Source organism: Rhipicephalus microplus, chromosome 7 (assembly GCF_043290135.1).
Source record: "Rhipicephalus microplus isolate Deutch F79 chromosome 7, USDA_Rmic, whole genome shotgun sequence".
Lineage (NCBI taxonomy): Eukaryota > Metazoa > Arthropoda > Arachnida > Ixodida > Ixodidae > Rhipicephalus > Rhipicephalus microplus.
Genome location: NC_134706.1, coordinates 93,404,542 through 93,416,942, shown reverse-complemented (window position 1 = coordinate 93,416,942; position 12,401 = coordinate 93,404,542). Strand labels below are relative to the sequence as shown.

The 12,401-nt window shown below is 42.4% G+C and overlaps 1 long non-coding RNA gene across 1 annotated transcript; it reads right to left on the bottom strand.

Moving 5' to 3' along the window:
- Positions 1 to 6,322: 6,322 nt before the first annotated feature.
- On the bottom strand, positions 6,323 to 10,685 carry LOC142767557 (uncharacterized). Its single transcript, XR_012884986.1, has 2 exons — positions 10,390 to 10,685; positions 6,323 to 6,825 (listed from the first exon to the last, which is right to left on the bottom strand). It is a non-coding gene; the product is annotated as an uncharacterized LOC142767557 (long non-coding RNA).
- Between the last annotated feature and the right edge of the window lie 1,716 nt (positions 10,686 to 12,401).

The following is a 12,401-nucleotide window of genomic DNA, read 5'->3' as shown; positions in this document are numbered from 1 at the left end:
CGCTTTACAGCAACAATTTGCGTGCACTTTGCCTGTAGTATGCTGCACCAAATCAGTGCCGTCCTCTCTTTCAGGCCGCTTTCTAATATAATGCATTACGACTCACGCGTGGATTCACGCACCGCACACGTTTAGTACTATCGTAAAGGCGTACTATCGTGCAACGGCAATTCAAAGAGAACTGAACGGCGCGTAGGAATGGCTTTCGACTCAGTCGAGCGGCGACATGCCTTGACTGTCACTAGTCAAATCTGTGCAATCGGCCAGCGTCAGTGTAGCATTTTAAAATCTTGTTCTGGCTAGCCCTTTCGCACCGCGTGTGTGTTCCGAGTGCCTGGCATGACTGGCAAACGATACAACATGCGGTGCACGAGAGCAACTAGGAGCGAGATTCTAGCGCTACGATTGCGCCGGCTCATAGCATGACTTCTGTCCTGCCACAGCCAAGGCACGCCGCAGTTTGACCGAGTCGTAAGCAATGCTTTCCGCTGTTCGTGTTTCTTCAAATTGCAATAGTATGATTTGTGATGTTTAACGTCCGCAAACCACCATATTATTATGAGAGACGCCGTAGTGGAGGACTCGGGAAATTTCGACCACCTGGCGTTCGTTACCGTGCACCCAAATTTGAACACACGGGCCTACAATATTTTCGCCTTCATCGGAAATGCAGCCGCCGCAGCCGCGATTCTATACTGCAACCTTCGGGTAAGCAGCCGAGTACCTTAGCCAAGAGACGAACCACCACGGCGGGGAAAATTGTAATAGTGCGTAGCTAATGAAATCTCTTGCGGGGTCTAGAATGAACATGCTACCGACATTCTGAACTGTCGGGGAAGGGTTCCTCGACGTTTGAAACGAAATAAGCACAAAATTCCAGGAGAGGAAGAGCGCGAAACATGCTTACAGCTGGACTGAGGCTGTAAACTTTCGCGTTTGACTTGCTGGGGGCCTTCTCGCGTGGCAGTGCAGGGTGTTGCTTCACCACGCTTGCAACAGATGGCGCGACAGCAAGCACTGAGCTTGCTGCGTTCTGGTGTATTGTAAAGTATATTTGGACAAGAGGGTGCGAGAAAATTAGTGGGAAGAGCAGGCTAAGCACATCAATCCCACTGTTATCTCAGTTTCCGCATCTTGTTTTGCGTAGCTACCTATTTTGTTTTTACAATGGGTGTAAAATAAACAATCCTCGTCGCTTCTGTTTGTTTTCTGTTCAAAATTGATATTAAATGACGACTTCATAACCTATTAACAACCATGTCATCTTTCTGGAACTTTGTTCACCTGTGGCGATAACGTTTTACTTCGCAAGTAAAGCTGTGAATACCAGACGGGTTCTCGCGATGGTCAACTACTCATCATGCATCCTAAAGGTCCTGAGCGGCAGTTGGATACTACGCATAAAACAAATGTATTAATATACCTTTTGACAGTTTCGGTTCAAAGGGAAAACAGAACAATCTTCAATCAATGTGATCGTATTTTTTATACCGGCTAAGAAATTTCAGCCTAAGGAAAATGAAGTTACTTACGTGCTTAAGTAGGTGCTTCGTTATTGCCGCATTTGCTACTTTTTTGTTTTTTGGGGGTGGCTGCGTGGATATTGTTATAAAGTTGAAGCACATCATCACGAGATATCCTAAATGCGAAATGTACATTAGACAACCAATGAAAAGAAACAGAACAGTATAAGAACGGCACCTTCGTCCTCGTCTGTTTCCTTACAATTTAGCTCCGTCCTTTTTCTGCGCTGAACTAGCAGACTGCAAACGTAACAAAAAAAAAAAGCTGAAGCCTAGCAGTCAGTTCTCTTGGGGTATGAGAAGAGCCATGCAGAATTTTATGCAAATAAAAAAACAGAAAAGGCCAACTTTTCTAGAATATACGTAATATTCATATTGTTGTTGAAATTGACTAGCTTTCTCGGTAACCGATACAAAGAGTAAATTTTTTCTGATGCCATAATTTTTTCACTAGTGACAAAACTCTATCTTTCGAAATACTGGCTGTGCTGCCATAATTTCAAAAACTCGCATTTTCAATGTGGCTGCAGTATCCATTCTGCGCGTTACCGCCTTGGATCACATGGAGTGCTTCACAGGAAGTGCTTAGACCTTCTGGGCTGTAACATATATGCCTCCCATTATTACGCAGACTACTCATTGTAAAAAAAAAAACGCATGCCTGCTTTTTCCCTCTGCCAGATGTGCGTTCCCAATGCGTATTTCCAACAGAAATTATTGCTACCCTCCCGATTACTAATATATCAGTCTGAAGCCGATGCTCAGTAGAAGACGCAGTTGTTGCTGCAGTTACGAGGAACTTTGCAGTCGAAATCTACTACGCTGCATGAGTAGCACGAAAATATTGTTATGAATGCAACTGTGTCGCTGATGCTAACGTGTGACTTGATGCTTTATCTCAACCTTTGGTTTAGTTCTGCATGAGATCTTCTCGCATACGCTCTTTTCATGAAAATTTTCACGAGAGTTTAAAGAAGTACGTCTGCAGTGCTCTCTGTTAGTTGCGCTATCTGTCGCATTGACCGTTGATTATTCTGAGTTGTGCTTGGAATGGTCCAACAAAGAACAGCAAATACTTTCCAGTAACAGCTCTAAAATTCAGCTAGTACGTAGAGACTTATACGCGAAACTGCACGAATACGCCCTATTGCTTATCGCGTGCATTAACTGACATAGATTATAAGGCACCAGGGTTATTGCTGCAACGTTGCCGGGGACAGAAAATATTTCAGCCCCTCGTCCGAATGCCAGCCGACAGTTGGGAAGAAGACAAATGAAGTAAGACAAAAAGAAATGCAGGCCGCTTCATTGGTTCAAAAAAATATGCATTCCTCCCTATCGAGACAAAAAAGATGGGACAGTTTGGAAGTTAAAAAAGAGGACTATATGTGATGGAAATCGATATAATGCATGCAGCTAATTAGGAGCAAGTCGTGCTTCACCATAACATGAATGTCGTGATTTAGATGCTACGACCTCTCAGTTACGATTGTCATGAAGTCACGTCACGCACTACTTCATGTTCATCAAGCTAGCAAAGTGGCTGCGAGCACCCAATGAGAATTGTGAACAAATAGGATTGTACAAGACCTGCATGTAACGATTTTCATGGTACATCTGTCATGTATGTTAGAAATATGGCACACATTACCTATTTTGATTTATAATGAGCTAGAAAAGTTGACGCAAACGCTCCACGAGCGTTGCATGTATATGACATTTCACATGATATGCACCCCATGATGTACATGTCCTGCCGCGTCCTGCCACTCATTGTTCAGTTGCCATGAGTGCGGCATGCCAGTAATGGTGTACATGACATGTCATGATTTTCATATTACTCCTTGCCATTTAAACTTTCATACAGTCATGTCACGCAATATCAAATCAGGCGTATACCACGCAAGCTAAACAGCCGTGAGCGCACCATGTGCGTTGAACATAAATAATCTTGTACACGACACCTACACCACCATTTTGATATTACGACCTTTTAGTTATGTTGGCCATGCAGGAACGTCTCATTATCACTGTTTTTGGATATATAACTTGAAGAAAGTGGCCTCAGAATCACCACAGCCATGGCGTGTAAACCACACGGCTCATGACACGATATGAGTTTCAAATATGACAAGCTATTTATGCTCGTCAAACTGCCATGGTATGCCAAACCGATTTTCGTGTAAAGTCTAATAAATATATATGTATACGTCACGGAGAGCCCAAAATTATAGATAGATAGATAGATAGATAGATAGATAGATAGATAGATAGATAGATAGATAGATAGATAGATAGATAGATAGATAGATAGATAGATAGATGTGCCTAAAGTCGTCCAAGTGCACTAAGAAATGCGTAGCATTTAATGAAAAATAGAGGACAAAGAACCATATACAGACGGTCAGTCTATTGTGATATACGGCTGCACTATCAGTCTATAAGCCCCTCGATCAAGTCTCAGCCACCATAAACGTAAACGCTCGAGGAGAGTACGATGCAGGTCAGCCGCTAAGCATAAACTGTGTTTTCCACACATAAATAACGTGCTTTACAGCTAACATATGCTGCAACTGGGGCAATTATGCAACCTTAAAACACGAGAAACTGCTACACGTTCTGCTAACTGATTGGAGAAGAAAAGCGCGCAGCATCAGAGTGGTGTTTGTTTTTGCAATAATTCTTCGCGAAGATAATGCATGCCTACGTTTCTTTAACAATAGCACACTGAAAGTATGCTTAATACAGGAACGTTTGCGCTTTGTGATCTGCTATGCTTTTTGCACAACACGAGGCCCCTTGTATGTATGATGAAAGATAACTCAAGGCTCACAAAAGACAGGAGCGCAGCCAAAGCTCTTGCAATGCTTTCCTAAACGGGAATAAATAAGGAGCGCCTTTATGTAAGCAGTGATGATGACGCACCTTGGATATTGACCAACGTATATCTGTTTATATCTGGTGGCAAAGTGGTATACCAACCCGCACTCACGAGGCAGAAACTTCATTTTATGTTTCGCATTACGTGTGGCTCGCTCGAAACAACTGACACGGTCGTTTCATGAAACTCAAGCGCGATTTGTTGCTAGTTTCTGACGCGACGCCAATACCGAAGCAACCTTGTATTTACTGGCCAACTTTCTTCGTGACTTTAAGGCAGTGTGCAAGCATAAGCAATGACCATAATTTGCCTGGTGTTCACCTGGTCAATACTTTCCCCGCACTTTCCCACCCTGCGACTTTGCTGGCTCACGTCTTACGACATCTATCAAATGAATTCTCACACCGCGGTGCCTAAATAGGCTGCTTAATAAAATTGAGAAATAGAATTAACTATCGAGTAATAAAATACCTTGAATAACAAGACAAATGATGCACTCAAACAGGAAATTAGATGAAACGTGAGAAATATGATAATATTCCTAGTGCTCAGAATAAATACACAATTCGATGTCTTGGTGAGTATCTCAAAGTGCTCTTGAAGGAATCCAAACAATTGTCCTTTGCTATTACAATACAAAAAATTTAAAAGAAGGCCCCGAATAAGCTTTGAAGATATGTTCATTCATCAAAGAAAGCTCGCTCATTGACTCAGTTTACAGGAGGTCCTACCGTTGAGAGTTTTAATGAGTACTTTGCATCCGTGTTTAGATGACAACAGCATTTTCGCGAACAGTGAATCACTATTAGACAGCTAGGCCACCTATGTTTGACGCCAAAATTCCTGATGAAGGTGTACTAACGTTATTTGTTATATGAACATAAAAATAACACTGGGTCTGGTTGCATCACTAATGATTTTCTATAGCAATACGCAAAAAGGAATTCAAAATACTTCGCAATAATTTTTAGATATCCATGTATCCGTGATTCCTTTTCCATGGAGTGGAAGAGAGATAAAGTTATTCCATTTGTAAGAGCGTCAGTACTGAAAATGTAGCAAGCTTTGGACCCGTTTTATTTACTAGCCCTTGTTTAAAGCTACTTGAACGTACACTCTAAAAATTTTTACATTCATAAGGGTATATTTGTTCTGTCCCATGGGCAACACCCTTCTAGGGTATCCAGGAACACCCTAAACAATAAGGTGTTTAGAAACACCCTGAAAACGTAGGGTGTAAGGAAACGATACACCCTACTTTAATAGGTGTTTATGAACACCCCTAAACTATGGGTGTTGGATGAAGCTACACCAATGCGAGTGGGGTGTACACTGAAAACCCCCTTGAAACGATAGCAGTTATATGGATGAGCATACTTGATCAAATGAAGCACAATTAACGGGCAACAAAAGTAGAGACACAGCAGGTTAGGCTTAGACTTGTGTGTTGAGGAAAGCCGTTCACAGCACTTCATTCCATCAAATATGCATCACCAACTGGCCCAAGCCTCAATTGTTCTCAGGGAGAACCATATATGAACCTTCTCTGCTGCTGACAGAGAAGAAGGAAGATACTGGTGTCCCCCACTGCACTTATACCTGCATGCATGCAGCTGATAAATTAAGGTGCCATGGTCTTGAATGAGCTGCATGAGACCAGTGTATATATGTGTACGTAGACTGGGCCGTAAACAACAGACGCGGAATGCACTACACACACACACACACACACACACACACACACACACACACACACACACACACACACACACGCACGCACGCACGCACACGCACACGCACACGCACACGCACACACACACACACACACACACACACACACACAGTAGTGCAAGCAGTAACCTGTAGCGTAAGGTCCGACCGCCGAACATAACGCCGAAGCGAAAAACAATGAAGCCCATATGATAACATCTGCCTTTACTATAGAAAAACTGCAAATCTGACAAACAGGACTCTGATGGCATTCTGTAAAACTTTGAAATATGTCACGGGACCAAGTTTCTTTCTGTCTATACTAAAAATTCATTGTTTTCAATACAATTAATCTCCACAACTTTCAAAACATTTGCGCTATAGTTGGGCAAACGACTGAGACGTATGGTGCTTGATTGACACCTATACAATAGAAAAAAAACACGTAGATAGAGTAAGCGAGTTTGTGGAGTCACATTTACAGCCTATTATATCTCGCAGTATAAATTTCGACATTAAAAAAGAGAACATTCTACAAGGTAGTGTAATTGGGGTTCTCTTAATGTAATGTCAATGTTGGTATACTTCTAACTGCAAAACCACTCGTCACTGCTGCTTGCACAATAATCTTCAGCTGCTGAGATGACTGGTGCCTTCGAGAGAAGTGGGACGAAGCTGTTCCTTCTGTACAGGAAATTCGATCCCGGAAACCTGAAATGTATACACAAGGAACAATGACTGAAATTTCAGGAAGAGTGCAACATACAGTGTGCACCATGCATAACTAACTGCTTTCTTATGTGTAAGTATAAATTGAGTGCATATCAAGCATATTCAGTGGCATCGGGCCCCTATGCAGTGAGAAATGCTAGAAAAGGTATGCTGAGCAATAAACGCCATAAAAAGCGCGCTGTGGCAGAATCATTATACCTTTCGTGCCGTAGATATGAACCTTACTTTACGCTTTCAGCTTGCTCGCGCAGGCAAATAAAAAGGTGCTGCTCCAAGTTGATAATGTTCCATAAGCTGCATGCAACGACCAATCTAAGTGAATGTCAAGTTCTATGCTTAAGTATGCATCAACACAGCTGCATGTGTACTTCTGCAGATCTACCATGGTACTCATTCGATTAGTTTATTGAAAGGAATACAGTACGACGCGCAACAACACATACATATTTTATCTGAATTGCACAAAAGCACAATGTCACTGAGCATACATGACGGTATTCGCATTGAAAAGGTATTCAGTGCAGGTAACTTGTAAAATTAAGTACTTTGCAGTTACGTATTAAAATGCGAATGATACACTAGTGTTCTGGAATGGGCTGACATTGACACGATTATATAATGGAAGAATTGGCTATTAGGTCATTCCACATCAGACGTCCCAGCCATTTTGGTGACCACCGCAAATGTATTCGAAAAAAAACGCACTGATTTCACTGCTATAAACAAGGTAACTTCTAGAATATTTCGCAGACAAATAATTCATTGGTCACGTGGCTGCCTTCTGAACTTCCCGGAATCTCGTCTGGATGTTTGTGAAAAAAAATTATTTCATAAGTATATCTTCTTCCGTGCCAAATTTGGTGTACAAGTTAAGTGAAGGGCTTGCGTAAAGTGTTTGAAGCTCAGTAATTATATTACCATTTTTTCGACCACATACGCCTCAAATAATTTAGCCGAATTGTGTTATATCTGCTTTTTTCTATATCAATGCTGCACTTTGAATGAACATCTGAGGAGTGAATGCTTGATCCACATAAGGTGTATTGGGAGGAAAAAATGTTTTAGACCTTTCAAGCTGTCAAACTTTACAAAAAAAAATCGCGAATTTCACAAAATAATTGCTTTGTCTATAACGAGACGCAACTTGCACCATGTGGTGGTTAAATTAAAATAGACTTTGTACCTAAATCAAAGCAAGTAAACAGTTCTTTTCATGTGCCAAATTTTGTCATAGCAATTTATGTTTTGAGAAAAAGATCACAGCATATCCACGGAGTGAATAATGATGAATAGGGCGTAGCGTTCGTCCGTCCGGACGCACAAACGGATGGGCAGGCACTCTCACGCCAGTATGGACGAACAGAAAGACGGACGAACTCACGGACAGACCGACACACGGAAGCCCGTACGGATGGATGCACAGACGAACGGACGAAAGCACAAATGTACGGACGAACGATTCGCCCCACGAATCATCATTTTGTCCGTGTATATGCTGTGAAAACCAATAACGCTATCTATTGTGCAACTCATCGAGTGGCTACATAATACTAGTACGACTTCAGAGGAGGGAATGACCCACGACCTCAAGAGCTTTGCGCCTAAATGATTTTTGAAGTTCCAAGTTCCCCATTCGCCATTTGGTCATACAGCAGCCGACGCCTCGAAGTTCCCATTGCCGTTGATGGAAAAATTAAAAAATGTATTTTATTCCTTGAAATAGAAATTGTAATGATGAAACTTGTCACATATAACGAACTGTTTATTTGCTTTCAATTTAGGTAAAAGGTGATTTTTATTTGGACCACCCCATGGTGCAAATTGCGTCACAATACGGACAAAAATGACAATTCTGTGAAATGAGTGATCTTTTCTCGTAGAGGTTAACAGCTTAAGATGTCTAAAAATAATTTTTCGTCAAAATATCTTTTCTGTGAAGTAAGTAGTCACGGCTCAGATATTCATACAAAGTGCAGTATAGCAATGAGAAAATGCAAACATAACACACTTTGGCTAAATTCTTGCAGACGTATGCGGCCGAAAATTTGTATTATTATTGCTGAGTTTCGAACACCTTACATAAGCTCCTTTACTTAACATGTACCAAAATTGGTATAAAAAAGGTGCGGTACTTGTAAACTATTTTTTTTCTCAAACAACACTCTAACAACAGTCTGCAAAGTTTGAAAGACAACCACGTGACCAAAAACTTTTTTCTCTCCGAAATATTCAAGCAGTTCACTGTTTTCAGTGCATCAAATCAATACGATTTCTGTTTTCAATCACATTTGCCATAGCCGCAAAATAGGCTGGGAAATGTCGAATAAAGTGACCCTGTTACCTTCACTCAATGACCATTGCATACTGCTAAATTAGGGCCATTTGTTTCAATCAAGCTGTCAGGGTGAGAAAGCATAACTCCTTCCCGATGCAGCGCAGGCTGTTCAGTGGCTGTGCGTGTTGTGTTCCCAGATAGATATGCTGCCCAGTCTTACATATTGGCTGCAACACATGCTTAGATACCGTGCAGTATGTATAACATTAAAGCGTTTTTGTGCAACAAAAAACTAATAATACGCTTCACATAGCGAAAATACCTCTACCATCTGAAGTAGTTAGCGAAGTTAAGCGCCAAAGCGAGGCGATGGCAATAAAACTCTGAATAACAAGAATATTTTGAAAGTTACACATGATAGAAACAATGTGAATAAAATGTGCTCGAACGTTAGCAGTTATGTTCAAACAAGCGTTTGCGCTGTTCAAGTAGACAATCGACCACACACACAGACTAAAGGTCTGTTAAAACTAAAGTCCAGCTTCAGTGCTCGATCCGCTACATAGGTACGGCTGTCGGCAGTGTCACGCTACGTTGCGGGTGAAACAAGTACCGGTGAAGACAATTTTAACAAAATTGAATGTATTAGCAAGTAGGCAAACTTCGCGAGGCGCACCTAACGCGAAACAATATGCTGTGTTGTCACCCGATGCATCAACCCGAGTTATCACGGTAGTGTTACCGCACAAAACAAAAAAGAACCGAAAAGAACGACATGGACACCACGCCCTTGTTTTCCGTTCTCGGTCTTTTTGTGCAATAAGAAAAACAAAGAAAGTAAATGAACTACCGACATGCCCAAGCATATGCTTCTTACATGCGGTTGATACTTAAAGGTAACAGGCACCGTCCCCACAGATGTATTAATTAGTAAACTAAAATGGATGTGCACCACGAGCGGGCCCCGTTAAAAACGGCTGCCAACAAAGGGCACCGCAAGAATCTGTTCAAGTTCTTCTCTGAACCTCAGCGGCGCACGCTCACTCTGCTTTGTACTCCAAACAATCCAAACAAACAAACAAAACAAACTTGCACACAATCACACTTCGCCATCATCCCCGTGAAACAGTTCGGACCAATATTCTCGCTAAGTAAACATATGCTGATTTGTCATCAACTAGTTGAAAACGAAATTGTTTGAAGGCGTTATTCTGGAGCTCACGCAGATAACAAAGCGCTGAACGGGACAACGTGAGAGCGGTACTCACTATTTCACTTCGAGTGCTCCACAATATGAATCCACAGGTCCAGTCTTCAGGATGGTGCACCTTCGTAATAATCAGCACTGACAGAACACACTGGTGGAGCACAGAGTGCAGGCACATTTTAAACTAAACACCGACTAATAAACTCTACCGATCGAGAAGCCACGCGAACCACACGCACACACACGGGAGGGTTTATCGCCAGCGCACGCAGTGACATGTAAGACGATGTCGACCCCTTTTCCGCGCTGTGCGCCCGGCGCGCAGCAATACCGGGCAGCCACGGAGGAAGGCGGGCCGCCAAGGTTGTCTAGGCGACGAGACTTGATGGCGCCTTGTGGCGCTCTCAGACCGGCTAGATGCGGTTTAACGCTAGCTCCGGCCCTCTGCTGATAACGCGGGCGCTGATTTTTTTTTTCGGCAGCGATTTGTTGCGTTATACTCGTTCTTTAACAGTGCATCTGAATCGCAGGGAACTTTGTGACGGTGCAGTGCGGCCAGCACGAGCTACTAGCCAGAACGCGCATCTGTAATATTCAGGAGCAATGTTTAGCGCACCTTCACCGACCTAATGTAGTGAATTTTGGTAAAAAGCTAAGCTGATGCTTTTTGCTTAGCTCTATGGGTCTTTAGGGACTGCACATTCAAGGTCACGCAGGCGATATTTTATCAGCACTTTCGTTTCGGTAAATATATTGCAACATTGCACGCATCGGCCGTCACACTATTCGATGAGAACATATTGCCACGTGCGTACTGCTAGGAAGACGAAGACGACAGCGCATACGCGCATCTGCATGCTTTTATGCAGCAAGCAATAACAAGAAAGAAGAGTAAAGCTCTGGCACGCAGTAAATAAAAATACTGACCTGCTGGTACTTTCTCAACCTGTTAATTACTACTTCTGTCTTCACGATGCGGCAATACATTTGAACTCAGCTTGTAGTCCATGGAACAAGACCACGGCTGAGAATATTTCATCAATGCTGTTTTCTCACTACCTGCAAAGTCAAAGCTTCGACCGAAGCACGTCTGCTGGGGAAGTTACATAAATTAAAAGAATGGGATCCACAAAAAAAAAACGACGAGAGAGAGAGAGAGAACTTGAGAATGCGTTTCGGCTCCCCTGTGGAGCTCTTTGTTCCCAATTTAGTCCACAAGGCTCCCGTCATTGTGAGCAAGGCTGCGTCATGGTCACCAAAATGTCCTTACTCTGGATTTTTCTTTATGGTCCGTGTCCTCTTCCTAATTTACATGACGCACTTTTAAGGACACATGAAGAGAAACATTCGCTCCAGTAAATAAATAAAACGTGCCTGCTAAAAATACATGACGTCAATGTTCGTTTTTAAGGGACCTGATGGCCTGCTGACGTGGTGGTTATTGTTAAACTACTGTGCTGTTTTTTTTTGCTAGTGGTGGTTGTTTTATCTCCAGCTTTAAAAGCTTCGATCTTATGAGGTATGGGGCAGGGGGGAATCTTCTATGCGTGGCTACACCAATGTGCGCAACATTAGCTTGTTCAGGTAAATCAGTGTACTTTGTGAGTGTTGACTAATCACGCAAATGACACAGATGAAAGAAACAGGTACATGAGAATTAGCCCTTACTCTATTGAACAAGCGTCGCTCCTATTGTATCTTCCATCTTATAGTAGTTTGCGTGCTTTATCGATGAAAACTGCGTTTCTGTCACATTACTTTATGCTTCGATTCATTACTAGACTCGCAAGCAGCTAGTAGTGGGAGCCTTGCTGGTATCAAGATGGTTAACGTATACTAACAGTATAAGCAAAACGGCACGAAAATGTCGTGCATTTGTAGCCTTGTAGGCACGTGTGCTCAGATTTGGGTGCACGGTAAAGAACCCCAGGTGGTCGAAATTTCCGCTGCCCTCCACTACAGCGTTTCTCATAATTGTATGGTGGTTTTGCGTAGTTAAACCCCACATATCAGTCAATTATTTGTAGCCTTGCTCATTACACCCAAAATATGAGGGTGTAAATGGGGTGTTTT